This window comes from Vicugna pacos, chromosome 6, assembly GCF_048564905.1.
Source record: "Vicugna pacos chromosome 6, VicPac4, whole genome shotgun sequence".
In the NCBI taxonomy this organism is placed as follows: domain Eukaryota; kingdom Metazoa; phylum Chordata; class Mammalia; order Artiodactyla; family Camelidae; genus Vicugna; species Vicugna pacos.
Genome location: NC_132992.1, coordinates 35,518,730 through 35,545,992, shown reverse-complemented (window position 1 = coordinate 35,545,992; position 27,263 = coordinate 35,518,730). Strand labels below are relative to the sequence as shown.

Here is a 27,263-nt window from a genome sequence, read left to right as displayed (position 1 = left end):
CTACTGGTGTGGATTTGGGCTGAAAACCTGCTTAAAGGTAGAATGAATTCCCAGAGATTCCCCCACTCACACACCCCTTTGCTTTCCAAGTGTGTATGTTGGAGGAATTGTCAGAGTGAGAGGATATTTTTGTTTTACTCTTAAAATGATGGCATGACTTGCTGGTGTCAGGATTATCAAGGACTCTCTTATTAGGCTGCCCACCTTAAACACACTGTACTTTTTAATTTAATCCTTATAGTTGGGAAGATAAAATGATAGAAGCTCAGATTACCTCGGTTCATCAAATGTCTTCAAGGTAAATGCTCTCTTAAATGCTCTACTTATTCCTCTGGGTTCCTGCACTCATTTAGGTCTTCACTTCAGTATTTATTACTTTCTTGCCAGCTAAAAAATGCCGTTGAAGAATGTGTTAACTATTTTTTTTCCAATGTATTTAGATGCTTCAAGCAGAAGTACTGGTCTGTTTGCCTAGCTTACTATAGTGTCAAACAAAGATATGCTAGATTTTTTTTTTAATTATCTTGCTTATTTCTCCCAGCTGCCCTGGAAATTATACATATAACCATTTCAGAAATGAGGTAACCTGACCAAAATCATACAGCTCATAAGTGAAGATTGAACTGTATACAAGTCCATCCTCTACATTGTATAGCACTGCCTCCAAGGGGTTTAGTCTTCTGTCTGCAAATACTTGTTCCAAATAACATTTATTTTGTTGATTAATGGTGGTGGATATAAAGAAATGGAATACTGAATTACTGCTTGCAAGGAGTTTTGAGAAAGAAGATATAGTAACAGTTACTATATTATAAACAGTAATTAGCAATGTGTCAAAAGCAGGTAATAAGTGCACTAGGAGTTCCTAAAAATAAAATTGCATCATTTCTATTTTTCCTAAATCCTGTTATCTTGATATTATCTATTTTTTTCAAGGTCCCAGCAGTTCCTTCTTTACTGCACTTTTACCTTGACTTTCTCCTTTAGCAGTCTTACCAGTTTTTTTGTTGGGTTGAGATGTATCACAAGGTGAATATCAAGAAACTCTTCTGGTATCTCAAATACAACAGAAATAAACATAATTGTTAGGCTTTTCTCCATAATGATACAGTAATGCAGACAGCTTTATTGATTACCAAGTAGCAAACTATTAAATGAAAAAAAGGCATAACTCATTCATCTTGAGCAGGAAAAAAAAAATCCCTCAAAATGTTATCAGATGTTTTGTATTTTGAAATAACTGCTTTAGATTTAATAGAGTCGAGAAAATGAAAAATTAATGAAGCAGAAGAGTGGAAATGAAACAGGTGTAGAATAGCCAAACAAAACAGAAGTGATCTTATTAGCAATTCTCCAGATTGGGTTACTCTAACCACAACCAAACTATTTAAATCAAGTAAGACATGTAAATGTCATAGGATAATGCAAATAAGAGAAACTACAAAGTTTTCTGAAAGCATTCTTCACAAATTATTAAATTGATTATACTATATTTTATGTCTTAATAGTATTTTAAAATTTTAACCAAAAGTGTATGGATCATAATGTATTGGTTTTGGGGTTGTAACTTGGCATCTTTTTGTGATATTTATTGGGAAAAATGAGTTGAATCAAAAGCAAATGTTTTTTTATATGTAATTAAATGGATTCTTTTTTTTTCATTTTCTGGATATTTATTGAGCTCATCCTACATGAGAGGTACTTCTCAGTGCTGTTGAAGATATATCCCTACGTTCTTGTAGAGTGAAAAGAAAAACAGAATGTTTGTCTCAGGATTGGTCTCTTAGCAAAGAATTTTAAAAAGTATATATGTGGATTTATTCTTTTTATTTTGCTCTAACAGTTTTATTTCCTTTGCTGTGATGACTTCTATTTTCTCATAATTTTTATCGATGGCAGAAATTGGTAGTGTCAGTAAGAAATACCAAGTGAGAAAGAAGACTGTGGTGGATCCTGTTTCTCAGTATCTGTTATCCTATTTTCAGTGTTACAATTTTTGCTCCCTTAGTCTTGGTCATATTATGAGATTAATTTCCTTGTTAGCTAAATGGTGAGATAACAGATGATAAGGGATTCACTGTAGCAAAATTATAATAGTTAGTAGTAGCAATAATAACTAACATTTATTGAGCATTTACTATTTACAAGGCCACATTCACCACACTGTGTATATATTATTTAATTAGTCTGCCCAGTAATGTTATAAAGTAGGGTCAATTCTTATAAGTAGAAAACCAGAGCACACAAAAAGTTTAAATCACTTTCCCTCCGTACTTAGTCGTAACCATTGGGTCAGACTAGAAAACACATGTATCTAGCACTCTGCATATAGCTGGTTTTTAATGGTAACTCTTATTTTGATGACCTGAAATTTGAAACTTATGATAATATAGACTAGTTCCATTAATAGCCTTCAAAATAGATATGATATTTCTTAGAATTTGTAAATATGTACCATGTCTCTAACCTTAATTTTAGTGCTGCTTAAATTCTTTAATCATTACATTTTAAAGATTTTGTTAAACTGTTTTGTTATACATTTCTTATGGCACTTTTAGTCTTTTATTTTATAGTGACTCTGAAAGAATATTTCATCTTTCATGTAATTCATATAGTTTTATTATCCGAATTTTATTTTTGTTTTCTTTTTTCACCATGCATCATGTTTCTACCTATTTTTCAACTGTTTCATGTTTTCTTATTTAAATACCCTTAGAACTATCATAGATCATTTTCCTAAGTTATTGTGTTCTATATGAATGCCCATTTTGTAGTGTTTCTTAATTTGAAAATGCTACCTTCAGTTTGTACTCACGAGCTCCTTTTTTCTTCATCACATTTTTTCACTAATCAAGGATTAAAGAAGATTAAAAAGAAAACCAGAAAAAGAGAAAATGTGGTGGTCCTGGTTTTAAATTAGTTAATCTTGTTTGTTGATGATTTGCTCATATTGTGTAGTTAGTTCAGTTACACCCAATATCATTTGGTCCTTACTGTGGAACTGTGCTCAATGCTAGATTTCAAAAATGTATAAGCTACCTTTTCTCTTTCTTGAGTATCAAATCTCTTGCCATTTTTTGGCTTCATGTCACACTGAACTTTTGATCCTTTATACATGGAAGCCAAGAAATAATAAAGGACTAGACAAGAAGATAATAAAGGTAGACAAGAAAGAAAAAAGGTGGAAAAAAGCAAAGGGAAGAGAGTGATGGACTTCAAAAGCAAGCGTAGAAACACTATTCTGCTAGAACAGCAGCAGATACAATGAAACAGAAAGAAGTCAATGGAGAGAGAGAAGTAGGATGTTTCTGTAATCTTGGACAGTAGAAAGGGTGCTTAAAAGACTTCAAGGGCAGCACTGCAAAATACTGAAAAAAAAATCATAGGAGAGTTCTGCATCGTTTGTTTTGGGGATAGAGAAGAAGTAAATAGCTACCTAGATATACAGAAGGGTAATATTTTGTTCTTAGAAAAGTGCAAGTCTGAGTACAGTGAACATAGATGGAAAGCAATGTCCAACAACTACTATGGTTTTTTTGAGAAAGAGAAAGACCGATGACAAAAGTGAATTTTCTTGGCATGGGCTTCTTTAACAAAGTTACAGGACTCCTACTGACTTCAGTACCTCTTAAGTCTTGTGCTACCTACGCCTTCAGCTACTTTGCCACGCAGTGTAATTACTGATGCTCACCATAATGACACTGGTATATCAAGAAATGTTAAAATTGTATTCATTACATTTTAAGAAGTTAGGAATATGTGTGATACATTTTAGAAAATGTTCCATAAATGTATTTAAAATTCAGGTACACTACTTAAAGTTTTAAGTTTTTTTTTAATGCTATAATGAAAACAACCCCTGCCTTAAATCAGTTTACGTATCTCATGTGTCATGCATGTACCTTTGAGTAAATTTCATTTGTTGAGGATTTTTAAATATGTTATGTCATATTATGACTTTCTATAACTTTTTCCAAAAGGTCTTGAGTCATGTTAGGTAAATACAATCTGCACCTTAATGTATTTTTATTGAGGTATAATGGACATACAGGTTTAGTGTTCTTATTTGTAGAAACATTAAACCAGACATACCTGTTGGACATATTTTTATAACTTAAATAATCTTTTATCATAGTGTTTATATGTTATATTGTAATAGGATCTCTCTCTTTACTATTTCCCAGTATAGACGTGGATATAGTGGTTCCTATCTCAAGGAGCTATAATGAGTGATGGTGTATGTAAGAACTTTATCAAAATACAGGCTAAACCCTCAATAAATTATATTGTTTCAGTGTAAAGCAGCATGTAATAAAATCTGTTATGAAATAATATAAGCAATGGGTTCTTGATTCTTACCATATTTAGCAATGTTTGAGATTCCCCTTATTTACCAAAGAGTGACTTGGATTCACATAAGAAATTATTAGTTAAGGTGGTTGTTTAACATTTCTTCCTTCAGTACTCTTTACTGATTAAAGTTGCATTGTATATAATTTCTTCAGGCATGAATTTGAAATTGTCTGTGTAATGGAAAACTTTGTTTTTAGGGAAGAATTTTTCCACATCACGTGTATGCCAGTTCACTTCTTAAAAACATCTTTTATCTGAGCTAAAAGTATTTTGAGGGTTTATATCCCATGGGATTACAGGAGCAGGGTGAGAAGCAGCTGAGCAGGGAATTGAAGACTGAATGCTGACTAATTGTCCCATTTATGCTCCTTATTCACTGGCAACCAAGTAGCTCTGCTTTTAATTTTACACTTTATTCTTATACAGCCAAAGAAACAGTGGGTTCTGTGTACATAAAGTGCTCTAACTAAACACAATTACAGTTTCAAAGAAGAAAAAAAGCACTGAGAGTTATCAGGTCTCAAAGAAAGGGACAAATAGTGATGTGTCTGTGATGTGTAATGTTTAAGAGCTTGGTCTCTGGAACGAGGCTTCGTGCTGAAGTTAGAATCCTTACTCTTTCACCCATTAGCTCCAGCAGTTTACTTAAACTGTTGCAGTTTCCTCATGTATAAAATAGCACACCTGAGTACTATTTTACCTGTAGTATCTATCTTACAGAATTGTTAGGGTTAAATTAGTAAACATGTATAAAGCAAATAGAATAGTGCCAGATACATTGTAAGTGCTATGTAATTGTTAGTTACCATATTTCATTAAATCTGAAGTACCCACGTTTGTACAATACAGCATTACTTTATTGTCCAAGAAAGAAAAAAATATGGAAGAATATGTGTCTTAAAATTGATGCAATATAATATTATAGGATAGATAAGTTTAATAAACTTTTCATACTGTGATTCTTTTAGGAGATAATGTTTACTGTGTTCCTCTGTGTCATATTGCTCATATTTAATTGATTTTATAAACTACTAGATATATCAGTGGTACTATTTTTAGGGGAAAAATAGAGCTATGACAAATCATGCATGAAAATATTTAGTTTACATGAGACTTAAATGTTGTTTTGACAATTTATAATTTTTTATGGGAAAAATTTTTATTTTGAGTCTGTAAGGTGAATATCTTTTGGTGTCTAGTCTTTTGGTAATTTTGAACATACTTTTATATATTTCTTATACATTAATAATAATAGTTTATAGGTATGTACTTTAGACCCTGAATGATTCTAAAGTGTTTTCCAGATCAAAGACAAACAATATGTTGTGTTCAGTAGATTTATAGTGCTAAGTAGCATGTAGCAAGAAAGATTACAGGCCCTGGAGTCAAATTGCCTGTGTTCAGAATCTCAACTCGTTCACTTCCCAACCCATCAAGTTGCTTTGCCTTTCTGTACCTTTGTTTCCTCATCTGTAAAATGGGGGAAATAATAGTTCCTACCCTACAGAGTTGAAATTTATGTGAGAAGTACTTAGGAAAATGGCATATAGTAAGCGCAATATGCATGCTATTTTTTATGTTAATTTGATTATTGAATTCTAAGTATTTTTTTAAAGTTTGAATCCATTTTATTAACTAGAATCCTTAGTAAACCAGGTCATTCTGGTTTTTACTCTTCTTTTAAAATTATAAAGAAAGACAGACCTAGGACCATTTAATGTAAGACAGTGAATATCTTGTATACCCCAGAGGTCCTGATGTGAGTATGATAATTGATATCCACTATAATAATATGTAATCTTCAAGAACGTAAGAAATGATACTTAACCACTCAAGAACATGTGTGGTAAATTTTAAAAAGTCTTTTAACACTGAGAAAAGGAAAGTCTTGTCATCTGAAGGTATAAACTTTAATTCATTTCCACATTTTGTTATGTGAAACCATGCTGGTACTGGATAATTAAGATATTACTATATCAAAATTTAGAAATTGACATTAATCGATTATTTTATGTATCAGTGTATTCTATGTTATAAGTAGGAAATGTATCTAATTTTCTTCAAAAAATTTTTTTAATTGAAGTATAGTTGATTTATAATGTTTTGTTAATTTCTGGTGTACAGCATAGTGATTCATTTATACATATATATATATTCCTTTTCATATTCTTTTTCATTATAGGCCATTACAAGGTGTTGAATATGGTTCCTTGTGCTATACAGTAGGACCTTGTTACCTGTTTTATATACAGTAGTTAGTATCTGCAAGTCCCAAATTCCCAAATTATCCCTTTCCACTCCTTCCCCTTTGGCAACCATAAGTTCGTTTTCTATGTCTGTGAGTCTATGTCTGTTTTGTAAATAAGTTCATTTGTGTCTTTTAAAAAAAACTTAAATATATGTGCAGAATTAAAAAATAAAATAGTGTTTAAAAACTTGAAACCAAATAAAGCTATCTCATTTCACGCTCACCATATTCTACAGCCCCTATTCCCTAGAGGCAATCACTTTGCATTCTTGGAGCTGTTTCTTCTGGCATTTCCATATTTTTAAATAGCACTTTTAAACTGTTCTTTATTGATTGATCAGTTTTTTTTCTCTTATCAATTTACTCCCTGTTATTATTTGGAGATTTACTATTCTTACATTTGGATCACCTCCTTCTCTCAACATACTTACATAATAATCTCTCCATTTTCTCTGCATACTTATCCAATAAGTGTGTTGCATTAAGTCAGCACTAAATATTGTTCCCTTTTGAACAGATCAATATATTATGATTATTTACTTTCTTCTACAGCTTTTTCATTTTGGAGGAGTTAGTATTTTTATTTGGTTATTTTTTGTGTATCTACTTTTTTTCCCTTAATGTTTCAACAGATCTGTTATATGCCTATTGATATTTTTTGAATGCTCAGACATGGTTTCAAACACTGTATCAGATGTGCTTTTTATGTATGTGGAGACAGTTCCATAATGATCAGTTTTACAACCTAGATTGGTTGTTTTCTACACCTGGTGTGGGGTGGACATCTTGGGGCTTCCCCAGCTGTTCTTCTGTGCTAGATCCTTTATTTCCTGAACTCCATGCTCTCCTCACCCTGCCCTTTTCCTCCTTTATTTTACAGAAGTATTTTTCCACCTGCTTCCTGATAAAGGAGTCATAAAAGTTTATTTTCTTGAAAATATCTTCATTCTATCCTCACGTTTGATTGACTATTATCTTATATATATGATTGTAGGCTATAAAAGAATTTTTTCTCGGAATTACGAAAGCATTGGTCCTTTCTCTTTCATTTTTCTGTTCTCTGTCTCTGGTCAGAGGGCGTATGCTCATCTGGATTTGTACTCTAATTTTCTTGTCTTTTCTCTCCTTTTTAAAGTTTATCTTACATTCTGCTTACCCAGGGATTTTGTAGGCGTTCTCTTTCATTGAATGTTTTATTTCATCAGTTGTTTATTTTCTTAAAGTTCTTACTGTTTCTCTGATTATTCAATTTTTTACATAGTACCTTCTTATTCTGTGGCTGTGATTATCCTTTCTTACGTCTTTGAGAATGGTAATAAAGTTTTTTTTTAAGGTTTCTTCTGCTTTTTGTATTGTATTTGCTCTGAATACTTTTTTCTGTTTATTTTGTTTTAGTCTTTCATGTTGGAGGCTTTTTTGAAAGCCTTGACTTAATGAGGTGCTACAGATTTGGTGGGAAGCTGTGTGTCTGGAGGCAAGAATTGTTTCCTAGATGGCTTCTTAGGGTGATCAAGCAAAGAGGCAAAATTTCTCTTGGGAGATTGCAGATTGTGGTATCTATATGTCTATTTTTCTGGGGTCTTAAGTTCTCCAGTGAATTTTCAAGTATTCTTTCTTGGATGATTTACATCTGCCTGCCAACAATTAGGAACCAGTTAGATCCATTGACTCCTGGCTACGTTGTGCTTGGTATTTCCAAGTCAAGAATGCCTCTGATTCAAGATATCCAACACTCTGATCTTATAGAGGCCAGTGAGGACATATGGAATAAGGTAGTTAACTTGTGTGTGGAAATGTTCTCTTTATAGACTTAGAGAATCTTGCAGTATTCAGTGCTAACATTACCTCAGCCTTCTTGGGGTTCCATTAGGCAAATTATCTTGATTTTTATATTATCCTCCTTTTCTGTGACTCAGTTTTCAGCATCCCCTGCTGTGCTGAATCAGTCACTAGTATTCTACTTGAGTTTTTGTTTTCCAGAAATCTGGCTTATTGTCTCTTTGTCCTTCAGTTTTGTACTTTTTTGGTCATTTTAAGATTAAGCATCCTTAATCTGCCTTTCTTAACCATAATAATAGTAATAATACTAATAACAACTAGCATTTATCTAGTGCTTTACTATGTGCTAGACTTGCTTGTTCTAAGTGTTTTAATGTAGATTTTCTTTTAATCTTCAAACAAATCCCACTAGAAAGGTACTACTATTGTCCTCATTTTACAGATGAGGGAACAAAATGATAAGGAAGTTGCCTAATACCACATGACTAGTGAATGGCAGAAAGATTTGAATCTGCAAACTTAACTTCTAGAACCTGAGGTTGGTACTATATCATCATAGACCAGAAGTCTACAATACTTCTTCATAACCACTAGAGTTACTTAAACTAATATACAGCTTAAAAGTCACTTTAAATAGGACACAATGCTAGATTTTCATATATCTAATTTAGAAGAAAACCTAGTAACTTAAAAATGTGCTACATACACACACACAAGCCACACATAGAAAGTATGTGAAGAATAATGTTTTTGGTAACACAAAACATTAATATAAACTAAATTACCACTTAATACCATTCTTGTACATAAAAATTTTAAACATTTACTGAAACTGGGACACAGTGTAGTGTTCTACACACTAAGCATAATTAAATAAAATCAGAGGATTAATACATTTTAGTTGATCTTGTTAAAATTTTTGCTTTGTTTAAAAATTTTAGGAAGAATAGAAATATAGCATTTTCAAGACTGTAAATAATATTTGTTTGTAAGATTATAATAAACAAAACTTTTATTTCTTTAAAAAATATGGCCAGACACTTGAAAGTTAAAATAAACTGAATTCTACTTTGAGTGTCACCACTTAAAAAGAAGTCCTCTTCAATACAATTTTTCTTCAGTACCATTTTTTCTTTTATAATAATAATAAATCATTTCTATTTAGTGTAATTTTTCTATCCTTCTATTTCTTCAATTTAGACAGAAACCTATTGCCTTCCTACTGAGAGTATAATTTCTGAATCTAGGTGATGTACTGTCAGCACAGTGAAGCAGGAAATTATTCTCCTGTGTCAGCTGCTGCTGTTAAAGAATAAAGAAGGTTTAGGATAGGAAGCATTTCTATTATCTCTACTCACAAATCTCATATGACATGCAAATAGATTTTTAAATTCAAGAAAGTTCAAAGACCTGCTCTCAGATCTTTCTCTACTCCCTCTAAAAACTCCAAGTACATTTCAAAATTCCATGCTTCTTTTTTTCTTTTTAGTGGTAGTAGTCATCAAATTTATTCAACTTATTCAAGTGATAGAGCATGTGGAAATCATATTCTTTAGGACACTGGGAATATTGGTATATTAAACTTAACATTAGTAGCAGCAGCAGCAGTGATAATAATTATAGCTAATAGCATATAATAATATATAGAACTTAATATGAGCCAGGAACAGTTATAACTACAAGCTTTCTCTATATTAACTGAATCAGTTTCACACAATAATTCTGCCAGGAAAAGGCAGCCCAAGAGATTAAGTGATTTATTTGCCCAAAGTATGTATGTTATGTGTAGTATATATATGTGTATGTAAGTATATACATGTATGTAAATGTGTATATGCATATATGTACACATTATATATACACTTATGTACATGTATGGGTATGTATAGATATACATATACATGTAAATATATATTTTTTCTATAAAATTAGAGGCCAAAATAGGATTTGCTCACAGTCTGCCCTCAAGGTCTGTCCTCTTAACTACCATGTTATAATAATAGAATATTCTAGTATAGGCAACTAGTAGGAATTACCAAATATTAAAAATTAAATAAAATCTCAAAATTAGGCAGTTTTATCCCTTCATCTAATTTTTCTATGAACTGAGGAAAGGCTGCTGTTACTTGATTTTTATCTCCAAAAAGTCTCAGGAAGTTACACAACACCATGTTTGACAGTCTCTGCCCTGTGTCTTTACATGGAATAGACAGCAAATTTATATTTCCTTATTTAATAAAGTTTTCATTTTACTGTATTATTGCAATGAGTGGTTTCAATATTACATTTCTATTACTTTGTGATAGAAGAGTCTGTAATACTCATTCTTTTTCATTTGAGGAAATTATTACTGAAGCTCATGTATTATTAAGTATGACAGTTTACATTATAGACAACATAATGAGTTCTGAGAAATTCATGTACATTTTTGTCAACCTTAAAGTGGAGAGATGGTCTTAGAGTCATGACAAAGCATATATTTATTTTTAGTGTCATTATAAAGTATAGGTTTGGTATATGATCTTTCTTGAGTATCATTCAAGATTATTTAAATTTGGAAGTGTCAACAACAGTTGATAATAGAATCTCAAACATAAACCTGACTATATCCATATACAAATGATATTAAAATGTACAGTTACCCAATATTTTTAAAAATGGGCATTCAGTATCCTTCCCAGAGTTATAGTAACCAGTAGGATATTTAATAAAAAATGAGGGTAAGAATAAATTCCACATTGTTAGATTCCAAAACAAACTTTATACGTCTAATTATGCTTACAGAGCTACCAAGGTGTCTTATATTTTCCTAGATTGATGGCTGTTTCTCCTTTTAGAAAACATGCATTACAGCCATAAATGTTACTGAGGAATGTTAGAAATCGGTAGAGTAATAATTGCACAGGAATACGGATAAATCTGTATACTTTAGAAAAATAACCACTTTTTTTTTTTAACTCTGAAGGGTAGAAAACTATTTCCTTCTTAGTGAAAATTCATCTCATAGTTAATTTAAAATTTTCTTGTTCCTGTAAATTTTCTGTTGCATTTAAGTAAGTTGCATAATATGTAGGCAGGGAGGGAAAACTTATTCCTGAATTGTTTTAGTCAGAAGTTTTCCATTTCATGTTGCTGAAACAGTATTACCTAATTCCATTCTAATATCATCAGGTAGGCTAGGAAACTTTAGAATGACTAAAGTATAGCATGAATACTGAAAAAAAGTAATAACTTAAATTCTTGATACTGTTACACCCACGGCATTACCTGGATTTCTGAAATTAAAATAGCATGTTGTTAAACCTAACAAAGTATTTTGCCCTATTTAAACCTTATTTAAACCTTATTTCCCTGTTATTAACTTTATTATATGTAGATTATAATTTTGGTGAGTTTTATAGTATGAATTGTCTTTATAAATTATAGCTTAATATGCCCTGTGATCCTGGAAACTTGAAATGTTACTTGCATGTGATGAAAGCAAGTTTGAGTAGCTGTATGTTTAGATTTATTTCTTATTTTGAATATACGAAATTCTTGTTATGCTCTGTCACTGTGTTCCATTTCAAACCTGAAATAGAAACATCAAGTTGAAAATATGTTTTTTTTGTTTTGTTTATTGTAAAGCTATAAAAATAGCTTTATAGAAGAATGGCAGTGGAAAAATGAGGAACAAAAGAGTTTTACCTTGATAAACTGATTTACATATCAGCCACTGTAACACTGTTAACAATTGTTTCTCTATCTGCATTGCACTCAAGTCACCGTATTTTAAAATCAGATAATAATTTATATTTTTCATAATTTACTTTCATGACTATTGCTGAAAAAATAATAATGTCACCATTTGTACTTAGATTTTTGGGGCCTATTTCTATTGCCATATAATTTTCCCAAACCTTTTATTTCTTGACCTAATTAGTAGAACAACTACTTTAAAAAAAAAATAGACGTCAATTTTTAGAAGAGTTTTAGTCTTACAGAAAAATTTATTGGAAAGTCCAAGGGAGTTGCCTTATACAGTTGACACTTTGTATCTGCAGCTTCCACAGCCTGAGATTCAACCAACTGAGGGTTAAAAATATTTGCAAAAAATCCCAGGAAGTTCCAAAAAGCAAAGCTTGAATTTGTTGTGTGCTGGCAACTATTTGCATGACACTTATATTAGGTAGTGTAAGTAATCTAGAGATGATGTAATGTATACAGGAGGATGTACATAGTTTATATGCAAATATTAAGTGATTTTATGTAGGAGACTTGGGCATCCTTGAATTTTTCTGTCTGCAGGAATCCTGGAACTAACTTCCCATGGACACTGAGGGTTGACTGTACACTTTTTTGCCCCTATGTCTCCTGCCCCACCCTTGCACACAGTTTCTCCTATTAACATCTTGCACTAGTGTGGATTAATTGTTATAATTTATGAGTCTATATTACATTATCATTAACTGAAGTCCATAGTTTACATTAGGATTCACTTTTAGTGTTTTTACAAAAGTATAATATAATGACATGTATCAGTCATTATCATTGCCGTATCATACATAACAGCTTTACTGCTTTAAAAATCCACTTCATCCCTTTTCCCCTCCCCTGCCATCTCTGGCACCATTAATCTTCTAACTGTCTCTATAGTTATGCCTTTTCCACAATGTCATATACTTGAAATCCTTCAGTATGTAGCCTTTTCAGATTCGTTTTTTTCATTGTGTAATACACATTTAAGGTTTTTGATATCTTTTTTTGGCATGATGCTTCACTTCTTTTTGTCACCGAATAATTTTCCAAAATATGGGTACACCACAGTTTGTTCATTAACTTGTTGAAGAATATCTTTGTTGATTCCAAGTTTCAGCAGTTATGAATAAAGCTGCTATAAACATTTGTGTGTAGGTTTTTGTATGGATGTAAGTTTCAACTCATTTGGTTAAATACCAAGGAGTGTGATTGGTCAATATTATGGTAAGGGTATATATAGTTTGAAAGAAACTGCCAAACTGTTTTCCAAAATGGCTGTACCATTTTCCATTCCACTAGCAGCAAATGAATTTCTGTTGTTCTATATCCTCATTAGCATTTGGTGTTGTCAGTGTTTTGGATTTTAGCTGTTCTAATAGGTGTGTAGTGATATCTCATTGTTTTCATTTGAAATTCCCTAATGACATACTATTATGGGTTGAATTATGTCCCCTCCCCCAAATTTATTTGTTGAGGTTCTAACCCCTCAGTACATCACAGTGTAACCTTATGACCTCATATGGAGATAGGGTCTTTACAGAGTTAATCAAGTTAAAGTGAGGTTATTATAGTGTGTCCTGATCCAATATGAATGGTGTCCTTATTGAAAGAATTTGGATTCAGATATTAATATAGGGAGAATGCATGGTATCATGAAGACTGCCATCTTTAAGCCCAGGACTGAGGCCTGGAATCTGATCCTTCCTTCACAGCCCCCAGAAGGAACCAGCCCTGACAACACCTTAATTTCAGACTCTGGCCTTCAAAACTGTGAGACAGTTTCTGTTACTTAAGCCATCCAGTTATTGTTGTACTTGGTTATGGTAGCCCTAGCAAACTATTACATATATGATGTTCAACATCTTTTCATATGCTTATGTTTTTGTTTGTTTGTTTGTTTTTGGTAAGGTTCAAATCTTTTGCCCATTTTTTTCCACTGAGTTGTTTGTTTTCTAATTGTTGAATTTAAGAGTTCTTTGTATATTTACGTTACTGGCCCTTTATCAGATATCTGTTGTGCAAATACTTTCTCCCCATCTGTAGCTTGTTTTTTCATTCTCTTAATAGTTGTTTTTCTTTCAAAGCAGTAGTTTTTGATTTTAATGAAGACCAGTTTTTTCTTACAAGGATTGTTACTTTGGTGTTATATCTAAAAAGTTATTGTCAATTCCAGAGTCACCTAGATTTTTCTTGTATGTTACATTCTACGAGTTTTATAGCTTTGTCTTTGATCTACTTGGAGCTCATTTTCGTAAAAGGTTTGTTGTCTCTGTCTAGATTTTTTTTTTTTTTTTGCATGTGGATATCCAATGTTGCCAGCACTATTTGTTGAAAAGGCTATCCTTTCTCCATTGAATTTTCTCTACTTCTTTGTCAAAGATCAGTTAATTATGTTTGTGTGAATTTATTTCTGGGCTCTCTCTTTCATTCATCAATTTTTCTGTTCTTTCACTGATATCACACTGTTTTAAATACTGTAGCTTTATAGTAAGTCTTAAAGTCTGATAGTGTCAGTCTCTGAGCTTTGTTCTCTTTCAATATTGTGTTGACAGTCTGGCTGATGATATTTACTAACAGTGAATTAGCAGGTAAGTTTGAATGACTTGAGTTAGTATGATTTTCCAATTTACGTAAAACTGATAATGTTTATTCTTATAAGAGTGAAATATTGTAGACTAGAAAAAAGGCATAAATATAGAACTTAGTTTTATTATTTTGACTCATTACTTTCTTTCCATTATGTTGTATCTTTGAGAAGGACTAAATAATAAAATGTTATTATTTACATGGCATTATGTAGGATGATGAGTGATTATGAAATGAATGAGACCATTATGTAAAGATTATAAACATCAACATAATAGGATCCTGTATTCTCTGAAATTGTTACATTTAAACAAAGATAATATCTATTATTTAGTAATGTAAAATACTGGTAACTTATTTAAAAAGATATACCTAAGTTTTCAGAGAATTCCTATTAAATATTAATTTAAATATTAAGTAACTGAAAAGAGCATGATTCAGTTTGGGGAAAGTCTGAAGTTATTAACCTTAAAATCGGCAGAATATTTTTTTAAATTGTGTTTTAGGTTATTCTAATATTAATATCAAAAGTATTTTTTTAAAACAATAAACCTTCTAGCTTCTTTGTATTCTTATTTTTTAATTTTTATTGTTTTGCTTTTTCTTTTTCTGGAGCCTTTTGTTCTGCCGGCATCTAAATTTGGTGTCTTATTTAGGGGATTTTACCTTTTAGCTAGTAACAAATATTTGTATTTGTTAGTATTTGTAATAAGACCTAATATTATTTGCAAATATTCAAAATATTTTGTAACTTTTATACAAGGGGAAATCTAAGGAATTCCTTATAAAATACCCATAGTTATGTAATTAAGAGTTGTTCTTAAGAATGAGATTAAAAATATGGTAATGCAGGTATTCAGCCTGATATTCATAGAATATTTTAGAGAAATGAAATGTTAAAATCACTTACTATCACATTGGTGTTAACCATTTCATAATACAATATGAATTGAGATGGAGAATTAACTGGGAATGCAAACATGGAGTTCCTTTATTTTTCTTCAATGTGACCTTTGTTTATGGTTGTTCAAATTACTGTTTCGTTTTTTTCTTTACTCATCTCAAGAATATGCCAAAACTTTCTGGACACTTCAGAAGCTCTGGTAAAGTCAGTTTAATCTGACTAGTTTGAATTTTAACGTCATAGCCCAATTAAAACTCAAACTTTTCTCCTTCTACTCAGTGCCAGTTAGGCTCTTCTGGGAGATTGTAGTGTGGAAAAAGTTGAATCTGGCCATTCTAGTAAAAGAGTGACCTGCTCTTTCATTTATATTCCTGTTTCTTCTCCTGGGTGCTAATGCTTGAAGGAGAGATGGAAAAGGAAAAGGCTCTCTTACGTAAGTAGTGCCTTTTTTTGTTTCCTGTTTTTCTGTTTCTGGTCATCTGTCTCAGTAACACTAGTAAGTAGAACGCATGCTTTCTGTGGGGAAAGAGAGACAAATACTAGCTCTCTGATGTGGCACATGTATAAGACTTTTTTTGAGGGGGAGATATTTTTGCAGTGTCATGCTATCTAGTTTGTCTTTTTCTACTCTTTGAATTTCTACTTCTTGATTATGCCCATTGCCTCTGACTGCTGGGATCCCCATTGTCTGCAGGCTCAAGTCCTGCTACTTTGATATTCACACTCTTTGCTGTTACAAATAGTGACTCCAGTTCTGTCTACCCCATTTTCCAAACTGTGACCTTTTTCCCCTCTCCTCAGATAGGCATGGGTAAGGGGAGTGGGCACTGGGAGATAAGGGAGCCTGAACTCAAGTAGAAGTCCACCTCAGAGATAAGATACCAGTCTTCCCTTCTTGCCATTCTTCTGGACCTACACATGCTGAATTTCGACTCTTGAAATAATGCTGTCCAACTACATTAGGTCAGTGAAACAAACTCTGGTGATGACTCACTCAAGATAGGCTGGAGTATACAGTTCTGAGGTAAAGAGGAACTGCGGAAGGTGAAGTTGTTTCAGTTATGGAGGAGTAGTTGGCTCTCACTTGTTTAGACTGTCTTTTGAGTGTGAAATACTTGATTGGTGATTCTTTGTTCTTCATCTTGAGTTCTAATTGCCAGTCTCTGGGCAATGGGAAAAGTCACACCTGATGTTCTGTTATGTAAAGTTTATCATAGTCCTACTCATATTTCCATTCTTGTTGGCTACCATCAATTCCACCACAGCAGCTGGTGTGATCTTTTTAAAAGATTAAACAAGTTATATCATTTCCCTAGTCAAAATACTTTATTGGCTTTCTCTAACAGCTAAAAAAAAAATCCAAAGTCCTTATGTTATGGCCTACAAGACGCTACATGATCTGATCCCAGCTTAGAATTTTGATCACTTGTTCCTGTCTCAGGACTTTTCTCTTACTGTTCCATCTGTCTGCAGTGTTCTTAACCCTAAATAGCCCGTGGGTGCATACTGATTCATCCTTTGTTTATATGATGCTACTTCCTTGGATTTTCTCTGTATGCTCTGTTAAAATAGCATCTTTGTCATTCTTTTCCCATACCTTGCTTTTCTTTTGGTTTATGCATGACTCATTTTCATACATTTTATTATACATTTATTGGTTATTATCTTGCTCTTCCATTAACATATAATCTTCAAGAGGGCAACTCATTGGCTCCTTTGTTCAGTGCTTTACCCAGTGCCTAAAGTGGGACCTGACCCATAGGAGACAGTTTTTTTGGGTTTTTTTGTTTGTTTTTGTGTGTGGTTTTTTTTTTCTTTTTTGGTTGAGTGAATAAATGAATTAATGACCGCTAGTTTCTATATTCAAACTTTAGAAGTAGCTTTGACTTGTCTTATAATTTTCCCCTTCTAGTATACTTTAAAAGTTTTTTTTTAATATCTTTTATTATCCCTAACTCTATACTCACATTGTTGTTATTGCAGTTGAACCATCGACAGCTCTAGCTCATCTCCCATGCTGCTGCTAAAATGATTTCTGTAGAATGCTTCTCAAAATGCCACTCTATGGAATAAAATATTCCAGAATTCCTTAGCACAACTGGGCCTGTACCTCTTGTCCCTCTTGCTGACCCCTCCGTGTACTCTGTATTCTACTCGTATCGTTTTCATTGTGGTACCCTGAGTGCTTAATATGCTTCTCTCCTACTTCTGTGCCTTTACTTAAAGCCTGTGCTCTTTGTTCTTATTGCTACATATTAATGTGTGAATACATAAAGCATAACTACTATCATCAGAAGGCTCTAGAAAAGGTTTTTTACATTTGAAATAATTAGGAACCAACTATATAGAGTTGCACTGTATGTTATTATTTCAAATATATTAGCAAGCTTCGTTCTTCACTGAGTATCCTTAATATATGGTAACAGTTCACTTGTCATTTTTTGATGAGTATTTAAAAGTTATCACAGCCTTGAAGAGCACTATAAACACTATTTTGTAATACTGTTTGTAATATTGTGAATTCATTTTAAAGGTAAGGCTACTACTACATGTTGTAACTCAAAGATTCTTAAAGGATGTGTATGTATGGATGTTTGTTGTCTCTTTTACCTTCAGAAAGCTAAACTGAAAGGAGTAGAGACAATGATAAATGAAAGTAAAACTATTACTTACATAACCTTTTCAGAAAATGGGATGCCTTGATAGATTTTTCAAATTTAGATTTTTTTGTTTGTTTGGAAGGAGAAATTGATTAAGGAAATGAAGTTATTTTATATGAACAATTGAAGCCAAATGTTTCTCATATCTGAACCTGTTCCAAGTAAGTACAGTGTCATAGTGTACCAGTGAGGCTTCTTGGGAAATGTAGACTATAGAAGGAGGAGTATGTAGCACTGTTCGAAAACTTGTATTTACCATTTTTGTATCTAAAATAATGCAGGAATGTATAGACTGTGATGTTGGTCTCTTAGAAGTCATATCTAAAAAAAGTAGAAGACACAGCTAAATAAAAGTAATATATTATGAAGTTATATAACAGTAAACAAAGGTGGGACCCTACAAGGAAGTTTTAGTTGAAATAGCTCTTCTGAACAATTATTACTATTACTGATAATAGGTCAGTATTACGTGCTTTCTAAGAGTTATTTCATTTAGTTGGAACATCCCTGTGTCTGTTACTCATTTTATGTAAAAAGAAACAGCTGCTCAGATTTAGATATTTAACTTAAATGATTACTGCTGCTTATTTAATTGGATATTTAATTGGGTAAATATTTATCAGTATTTTCTTAAACTTTTTTGGGAAAGTCATAGAACCTTTTGAGAATCTAACCAAAGCCCATTTCCCCTAGAAAAATGTACATATGGACCTGTATAATATGTCTTTATTTTAGTGTGCAGTTTTGCAGAATTCTTAGATTCCCTAATTTCTATATGGAGGAGGCCCCAGATTGGGAATCCCTGATCTCTGTCTTCTTTTAATAAAGAGACTGGGAAACTCTGTACTTTTTTCTTCTTTTAAGACCTCTGTCACTTAGAGGAAATATTATTCACTTATACTGTGCCTTATTTTAGAAAGAATTTAAGAAAGTGGAAAGGAAAATGTTAGCTATCTCTAACTTAACTGAATATGTGCCCCCTCCCTCCCCCAAATAAATTCTGTTGTGGCAAGTGAAATTCAGATAAGTTTGATGGATGGGACACTTTTTAATGGTCAGATCTGTTGAGCTTCACATCAAAGCATCCTCAATCTGTTTCAGGAACCTAAATGTGATATTTTGAAATAATGTGAACAGTTACCTCTTCAGATTAGCATAAATATAGTAGCTGTGCCTAGAGATAGAAGATTAAAAAGATAGCACATTCCAGCCTAGTGGTTCAGTGATCTTTCTCAGAGAAAAAGTTTTTAATTTTATCTCCTGATTCCATTAAAGATATATCATGTTATTGTTGTAGTAAAAGTAGGATATAGTAATAATTTTCTGTATTAATGAACTAAAGTTATATAATTGGTTAATTCATTGTTTATATGGGCTAAGGATGAAGACTGTATTTAGATTCTAACTCATGACTTGGAAGAAGAGAATTTGTCACTTTATAATGAGGTCACTTTTAAACTTCCGTTATACGAAAAATCATTTAACCATTGCTAGTTGTTGAGGACTGGTTATTTTATAAAAGTTTTGTTTAATGTGAAGTAATTTAGTATTTCAGAATGTTTTTTCTTACAGTTCTTTTTAGATATTTTCATGTTACTTTTGCTTCAATTTTGATATCTCACCTGTTTTGTTTTTTACCTCTTGAATTGTCATTTAAAAGTATGAAATTAGCTGAACAGAGTAAAGGATCTTACTGTATACATTTGCCTGGTTTTAGGTAAATTACTGTAGAAATAATGTTATAAATCAGTATGTGATGTTTAGGTTTAATTTTTTAACATGTTTAAACATTTATTTATTAGTTATATTATGAATTGAATAACTGTCTTTCAATTTTTTTCTTCAATCATTCTTAATATTTAATTTTTAAGTGAATGGTAGGCTATCTGTGTAGGGCTCTTGTGACCAAATGATGTATTCTGCTTTGCTGTGGCAGTTTTCAAACAGCCACTTTTGTTGTTAAATATTTTCATTTTCTATAGTACTTTTCATCCCTGTATATATGTACAGGAGTCACTTCACCCACCACCGAATTGCAGCCACTTCTGAGGTGGAACGCAGCAACTGTTTAACAGCGCACTTTCCCCTAGGTGCTGACAGCTGTAGAAGAAATTGTACATGGTCCTGTACAGAAGGTATTTCTCCACTGTGCCATCTGCAGAGTGAAACTGACTAGGAGTACTACATAGACTGTAAGTTTCTTGTGTACCTGCCCTAGACTGGAAAACCCATAAGAAAGAATAACGGATAACTGGGAAGCATCATTTAAAAATGTATCGAGGTCAGTTAAACTTAGTGCTGCTCTCCCTGGCTCTAAATTTTATTTTAAGGTCATCTAATTTGTGACTGGTACTGATTAAATTACAAATAGACACACTCCTTGGAAATTATTTTATTCTGAAAGCAAATGTAACTAAAATGCTTTTATAAATACTTCACTTTAATGAAACTTAAGAGAATGAATTTGGTTTTAAATATTTTTCAAATAACCAAACCTATACTATGTAAGATTTTAGAGCTGTGTTCTTAAAGTAGCAAATAAACTTATAATTCACCAGAAACACCCTAATTAGCTTTGCTTGCAGCGTTTTATGCCTTAATCTTGATACTTTCACTCTTTTGGTGAAAGTCTTGCAACAAAGCCAGTTTATGATGAAAGTAATTTTGATTCTTTCTTTTAAAAACATTGGGTTTGAATTTTTTTTCATACTGAAATAAAGCATGGGAGAGAAGAAACAGTATATTTGAACTTCCACTTCACTGTATTTTAGCCCCTCTCTCCCATTTAATTAATAGTTTCCTGTTTCCTTTTGTAAAATCTATTTTACAAGAATGCTGCTTTTGTAGTAGTTTGGCATGGTTATACCTTATAAGATAGGAAAATAATATTAGGAACTTCTTTGTCTATTTTTAAACAATACATGGATTGTTATATTTCATTGTTTTGCTATTTTTAGTCAATAGTATGACTTACTAGTTATCTTTGTGTGTGTGTTGTGTGTGTGTGTGTGCATCTATAGACATTTCTATGGCACGAAATTAGGTCTCTTAGTCTTTACAAAGTCTTAATCATATAAAATATAGCATCATTTATTTTAGGTAGCTCTGAAGTCTGTGTCATAAGTTAAGTGATAATTTGTGTACATCTCTATACCTATAGATTCTCAGTGAAAGCAGATAAAAGCCTCTGGGCCACAATTTGTTTACTTGTAAAATGAGGTGGGTGGAAGAAATTATTTTCTAGAGACCTTTTCTTTAGGTGTTTTCTGTTCAACTCAGTAGTAGAATTCTGTATATTCAGAATTGTACCTTATATTATGTAATCAGGATATTTTGATGCAAGTGATTTCATTCTAATTAGAATATCATTTGTATTAATTAAATACTGAGTGATGATATTTTAGAATCAAAAGAGGAGGTCTGATTTCCTACAGAGATTTTTAACTATCTCTAATTTTGTAGTGGAGTTACCCCACTGTTTTGAAATAATTTTTTTTAGAATAAATACAGTATGATTCTCATTAGGGAGCATCAAATAAATTAGAAAAAACTAGGCTTTACTTACATTCAGAGCAGAATGTACTTACATATTACCAAAAAACTAATTTTTTAAGGATATTTCCCACCTAACTTTCATAGACTTACTACTACACTTTATAGTCAAAGCACTAAGGATGTAAATGTTAACATTTTCAAGAATATAGTTTCAATTGAAATAATAATATACTTGTGTATCTCTAGCAAGAGGATATTTTATCAGTATATGAAATAACTGATTAGCTATAATTGGTTCCCTTGCATTTTCTACAGTGTAATTAAAGTATTGCTTAACCCCATTCATTTTATTAACTGAAGTAATTGTATTTGACAGAATAGACCATATGTTTTACATATTATTTTTATGTTTTGGTGAAAAGGTACAAACTATACTTGTGGTACATATCTGAGTATATATTTTTCAGTTATTCAGGATACTTAATTGTTATATATTAGATCTGTGGATGATGAAGTTTAATGATTTACTAGACTCATATGAAACTTATGCTTTAGTATACTCCCTGTTATGGTATTTGGAAAAGGAAATTAGATGGAAGCTTTCATTTTTATTGAATATACTCATGTACTATTTGAATTTAACAAACTTGTTCTACGTGTGTAATCAAAAATAAGGTTGGTGTTTCAGTTAAATTGTATATTTGAAATATAAGTTTATTTAGAAATTATCCTCATTGCATAAAGTATCTTATAGATATCTAATATCTTTATTTAACTGTTTGTTTTTCAAGAGAGGGCTCTTCATCATACTCCATAGGACCAGAATTGTGGTCATGCTTATTATTTAATTTATATTCTCTTAATAATTTTGAAATTCAGAAATAAATACTAGATCAAGAATAACTAATCTTAATGAAACCTTATTATTTCATCTTCCCATTGTAATTTTCTATTTGAAATAGGAAAAATGAATCAATTGTATAGATAATATGAATTTTTAAATAATGATATGTACTTAGACCTCTAGCAATAATGTTATAGCAACATCTAGCTTTCAATTAGAGGCTTTAAAAAGAAATATTAAGATTAGCTGAAGAGTTTCAATATATATTTAAAAATTCTCAAATACTCTCCTCAGTTTTATAAGTGCATACTCTATCTTTTAAATTAGAGACATATTTTTATATTTATCCCAGATTGTTAAAAAGTTATTTGCCTTACTAGATTTGTCTGAACAAATTTCTGTGATGATATAGGGAAATGAAAAATTTTCAAATGTTCTACTGTGAATAATGGGGAGATGATTTGTAATTTAACATTAGATGAACAATTCTTTTTATAAAATGGTTTATATTTGAGTTACTTCATTTAATAAACTATAGTAATCAGATACTATTTTCTATTATCCAAAATATAATTTTTAGTCATAGAACAATCTATGCAGTTTGAATTTATATATTTCAGAAATAAATGAGAAAAGATTTTTTTTCCCATATAACCTTAGGCAAATATATGGAGATCAAATACTTATATAATTATCTCAATTTTTGCCATTCTTATTTTATATATCAATTAATTCTGGCCTTTTTTATGAAATATGCAGATATCTCAATATAAATGGAATTATTTGAAAATTTTAAATATTTGAGTTTGCATGAAGAACTATTGATGACACAAATCCCTTTTTATATTTAATACTGAATTAACAAGCATTATTACTTAAAAATTTTCCTTTAACTCTGAAATTTCTATGTGTTGTGGGTAAAATCTGTGTGTGTGTATGTGTGTGTGTGTCTGTGTATCATCTTCCTAATGTATTTTCTGAGGCATTGTTGGAATCCTGATTGCCACTTCATAGCTATTTAATCAAGTGTAAATTGGTTAAATTTAAGGCTTTTTAAAATATGTTAATTGGGAACCTACCTCACAGGGTTGTTGTGAGGGAAAAACAATAAAACATGTGAAAGAGTGCTTAGCATATACTTAGATATGCAGTGTATGAAAAAGAATGTTACTAAAACCTTTCAGTGGCCTCCATTGTTCTTAATGATAAAATCAAAATTCCCTGTCTATGTATGTGATCTGGCTCTTCCTTGTGTCTTCAACTTCATTCCCTTCCTTGCAAATTGCCTGCATTGATTGGTTGATTGATGATACTGAATTTTTGCAGTTCCCATTATATGTCTTGCTTTCTTTGGGCTTGTCTGCCTGCAATATTCTTTCCAACTACTCACATACTTCTTTATCCCTAGGCTACAATTATCTGTTGTAACTCAACCATATCCTTCAGGCCTCACTTTTGTATCTCCTTAACTGAGAGGTTCCGTACTTCTTCATTCCTTATAATTTTGTTAGATGATCCTTCCATGTGATCCTGTAGGCTTTGCTTATTCTTGTTCTAGCAGTTCTCACCTGTCGTGTAACTGCCTTTGCACTTGTCTGTTTCCTCTGTAAACTCACTGAGAGTGGAGTCAGCCTTTAACTTCTTTTCCCCAGTACTTCACGGAGGTTCCGCAACTCAGGACTTAAGTGAACATTTTATAAATAGATGTAAGTTCTCCCTAAACAAATTCACTATGTATATAATATATGTGTATTATATATATAATTATGTAATATATGATTATACGATTTGTACTCCTTTAAAAAATAACTTTAATTCTTCTATATTTATACAATAGATTTCAGACTTCATTATAATCAAATCAAAATTGTGGCCTTTTAATCATGGCTACTTTGGCCCTCATTTACCACTCTAAATGGGTATTTTAAAAGAGATGGACTCACCAGGGTGCGAGAAGAAAGTTACTTTATTCTTTCTTGTCACTGTACCTAAAATCCCATTCTGAATATTAGTTTATTCTGTCTCTTAATAAATGCCGTTCAAGTGGCTTTATCTTTTCTCTGCTTTACTCTTGCTCTTCCTTTTTCTCTTCCTCTTGCTTTTCTTTCCTCTCTCTCGTGTTTTGTTTTTCCTCTTTCATTCCTTCTTTCCTCACTTCTAACATTGCAAAATAGACTTAATTTTCAGGTAATTAAAAAACAGGCTAAGAAATTAAAATTCCAAACTCTCATCCAATGTAAAATTTCTCCCTTATGTGAATCTTCTTAAAAGAGACTTAAAAATCTGAGCAGGGAATGGAACAGAACATGTCAACTAGTAGACTTATGTATGAATTTCTTTTGCCTTAGTTTTCCTCCCTACTCACTGTGCTGCTCCTGGGTCTTCCAAAGTTTTGAGATTAGAAATAGAGAAGAACTAATTGGTAGTAATGGTATGTTGGGAATCTGAATGGATTCTTTCTCTTGCTTTTGTTTCTTCTTGTTTTTTTTTGTTTGTTTGTTTGTTTGTTTATCGAAAATTCCTACTGTCTGGGAATAACCCAATTGTAATTTGATACTTCCTTTATTTGTCATCTTTTCATTACCCTCCTTAGTCTCTGACTTCCTGGTTTACCTCCAGCCTCTTTGTTCTGGGGTTATCTTGTTCCTTTTGTAGTCCTCTGGGTAGAATTCCTTTAAAAGTGGATCAGCGCTAGTTCCTTTCCCAGGGATCCTTATCTGTCCTATAAAAAAAAATGTATTTCTTTACAAACTTTGGATTGGAACTCTTGGTCATTTCTAAGGCATCTTGCCCTCTTGCCTTTAGATTTTTTTTAGACCTAAGTCTAGTTCCTGTACCATTCCTCAAGTTTCCAATACTCTAAAGGATATAGGCCAAACTATGAGTGAATCACTTGTTCAATTTCTTCCTCAATTTATAAATTCCCCTCCTCCAATAGATGCTTTTTTAAAAAAAAATGTGAATGATATTCTAAAGGATGTTTCAGTAGTTTATGGCCACAGTCTTTCCCACTGTTGCACAGATGATCTGTCACCTCAGTTCTAGTACTTGGAACCTGTTGTTCTTATCTTTGGGTCCTTAGCTAAAACTGAAAAATGAGGAAAATTCCCATTTTTGTATCCTATTATATCACCTACACTGAGGCCATAATAGGCAGCTGGCATATCTATGAATGTTCACCCATTTTTATATTTCTATGCCTTGTCTTAGGCTATTCTGTGAGTTTGGAATGTCCTACATACCTTTTCCACCTGGTGAAATCCTATTCAGTCTTTGATGCCTGGTTTAGGTGAAGTCTTATTGGTCTTGGCAGTTGGAATAAATACTTTTTTCTAGTGTGTTCTGTGTTCTCACTAATACATTGTTTAACGTGTTATTGTATTACTTATAAATATGTCTGTCTTCCTGACTAGATTGTGAGCATTTTTGAGACAGCCACTGATTTATTTATTGGTGAATCCCTTACTGCTCTTCTCTGTTGTGTGTGCAGTACGTTATTTGCTGAATTAATGAATCTTTTCTGAACACTGAGATTGAGGTTTATAAAATTATTGTTGAATAATTAATACTTTATTCTTATTTCTTTGCATCCTTAATCCAAAAATATTTGAGAGTGCAAAAATTACTTTTTATGCCTCTGATTTTTTTTTTAACCCATTGGTATTGCCCTTCATTCATTAGTGGGCAAGTTCATTTTAGGTTTTAGTTCTGTTTTGGCTCAGTTGATTTTCTTTCATTTTCCTTACATTACTGTATTTTTCTTCATTATTTTATTACAGTTGATGAAGTCAACAATGACTAAATAAGGAAAACTGGGTATTCCAATAATGTTCAAATTGAAAGTTTAAAAAATACATATAATTGCTTCTCCGACTTTTGGCTAAGATCAAGTGTAAAAAAAATATATAGTTTCTTTCTAGTATAGGATTTTTTTCAAATTCTTCAAGATTTCAGATTATTTCACTAAATATGGTCAGATATGGTGAAAAATCAAGCTGTTGGTCACCAAGGACATAGCTTCCGAGAGAATAGTATTCCTATAACAAAATTAAATTAAAGTTTTATTTGTTGGGAGAAAAGTGCTAATTTCAATTGTTCTTTATTCTGTTGTTATTTTGGCTGGTTAACAAAAGTTAACTTAATTTGGAATGTAGCATTAAATTTCTGCCATTCCTCAACAGAATAATTTAATACAGTCTTTATTGCTGAAATGTAGCTAAAAGTAGGCTTCTTTAATATGTATACTCAGGCAAATATATGATAATTAGGTAATTATGAAGTCAAAATGCATTGTAAGTAGAGATAATTTTAAAATTACTTTTATGTTTAAAACTTTTTTCTGGAAAGTTCCAAATGAGTATAGACAATATACTGAGAAGTAAAATAGGAAAAAAAAAAGTGTTTTCTCTTCAAATCAGATCAGTAAAGCTTGAGATAGATAAATCAATTTTCAGTAAAATATCCTAGTAATTTTTTGCTCCTTATTTCCACATTACTGTTAAATATGGACTGTCTCATATAAAGTTTCAAAGAAAGATTTTTTTTACCTAATTTACTAATTTTCAGCAGTATAACTCATGACATTTTAATATTTAATTTATGATTTTTATCAATTAACACTTACTAGTTTACAAATCTTAGTGAATAAACATCTTG

The 27,263-nt window shown here is 31.7% G+C and overlaps 1 protein-coding gene and 1 long non-coding RNA gene across 6 annotated transcripts in view; one reads left to right on the top strand and one right to left on the bottom strand.

Annotated features, from left to right (window-relative positions):
- NOVA1 (NOVA alternative splicing regulator 1) overlaps positions 1–27,263 on the top strand; it is a 142,246-nt gene that overhangs the window by 27,007 nt on the left and 87,976 nt on the right. Inside the window, exons 1-3 of one of the 4 annotated variants that reach the window (XM_072962876.1) lie at positions 13,700–13,888; positions 14,671–14,706; positions 20,359–20,460. The exons of 2 other annotated variants lie outside the window; for them this stretch is intronic. The gene's annotated coding sequence lies outside the window, so the exon portion shown is untranslated. Of the gene's footprint in view, positions 1–13,699; positions 13,889–14,670; positions 14,707–20,358; positions 20,461–27,263 lie in introns of those variants that run through there. One more of the 4 variants, XM_072962877.1, reaches the window with a different exon arrangement.
- The window catches only part of LOC140696872 (uncharacterized), a 44,776-nt gene that overhangs the window by 3,250 nt on the left and 14,263 nt on the right, over positions 1–27,263 (bottom strand). Inside the window, exons 3-4 of one of the 2 annotated variants that reach the window (XR_012073468.1) lie at positions 997–1,056; positions 275–387 (exon numbers count right to left, since the gene is read on the bottom strand). This is a non-coding gene — a long non-coding RNA (uncharacterized lncRNA). The remainder of the gene's footprint in view (positions 1–274; positions 388–996; positions 1,057–27,263) is intronic. The other variant, XR_012073467.1, reaches the window with a different exon arrangement.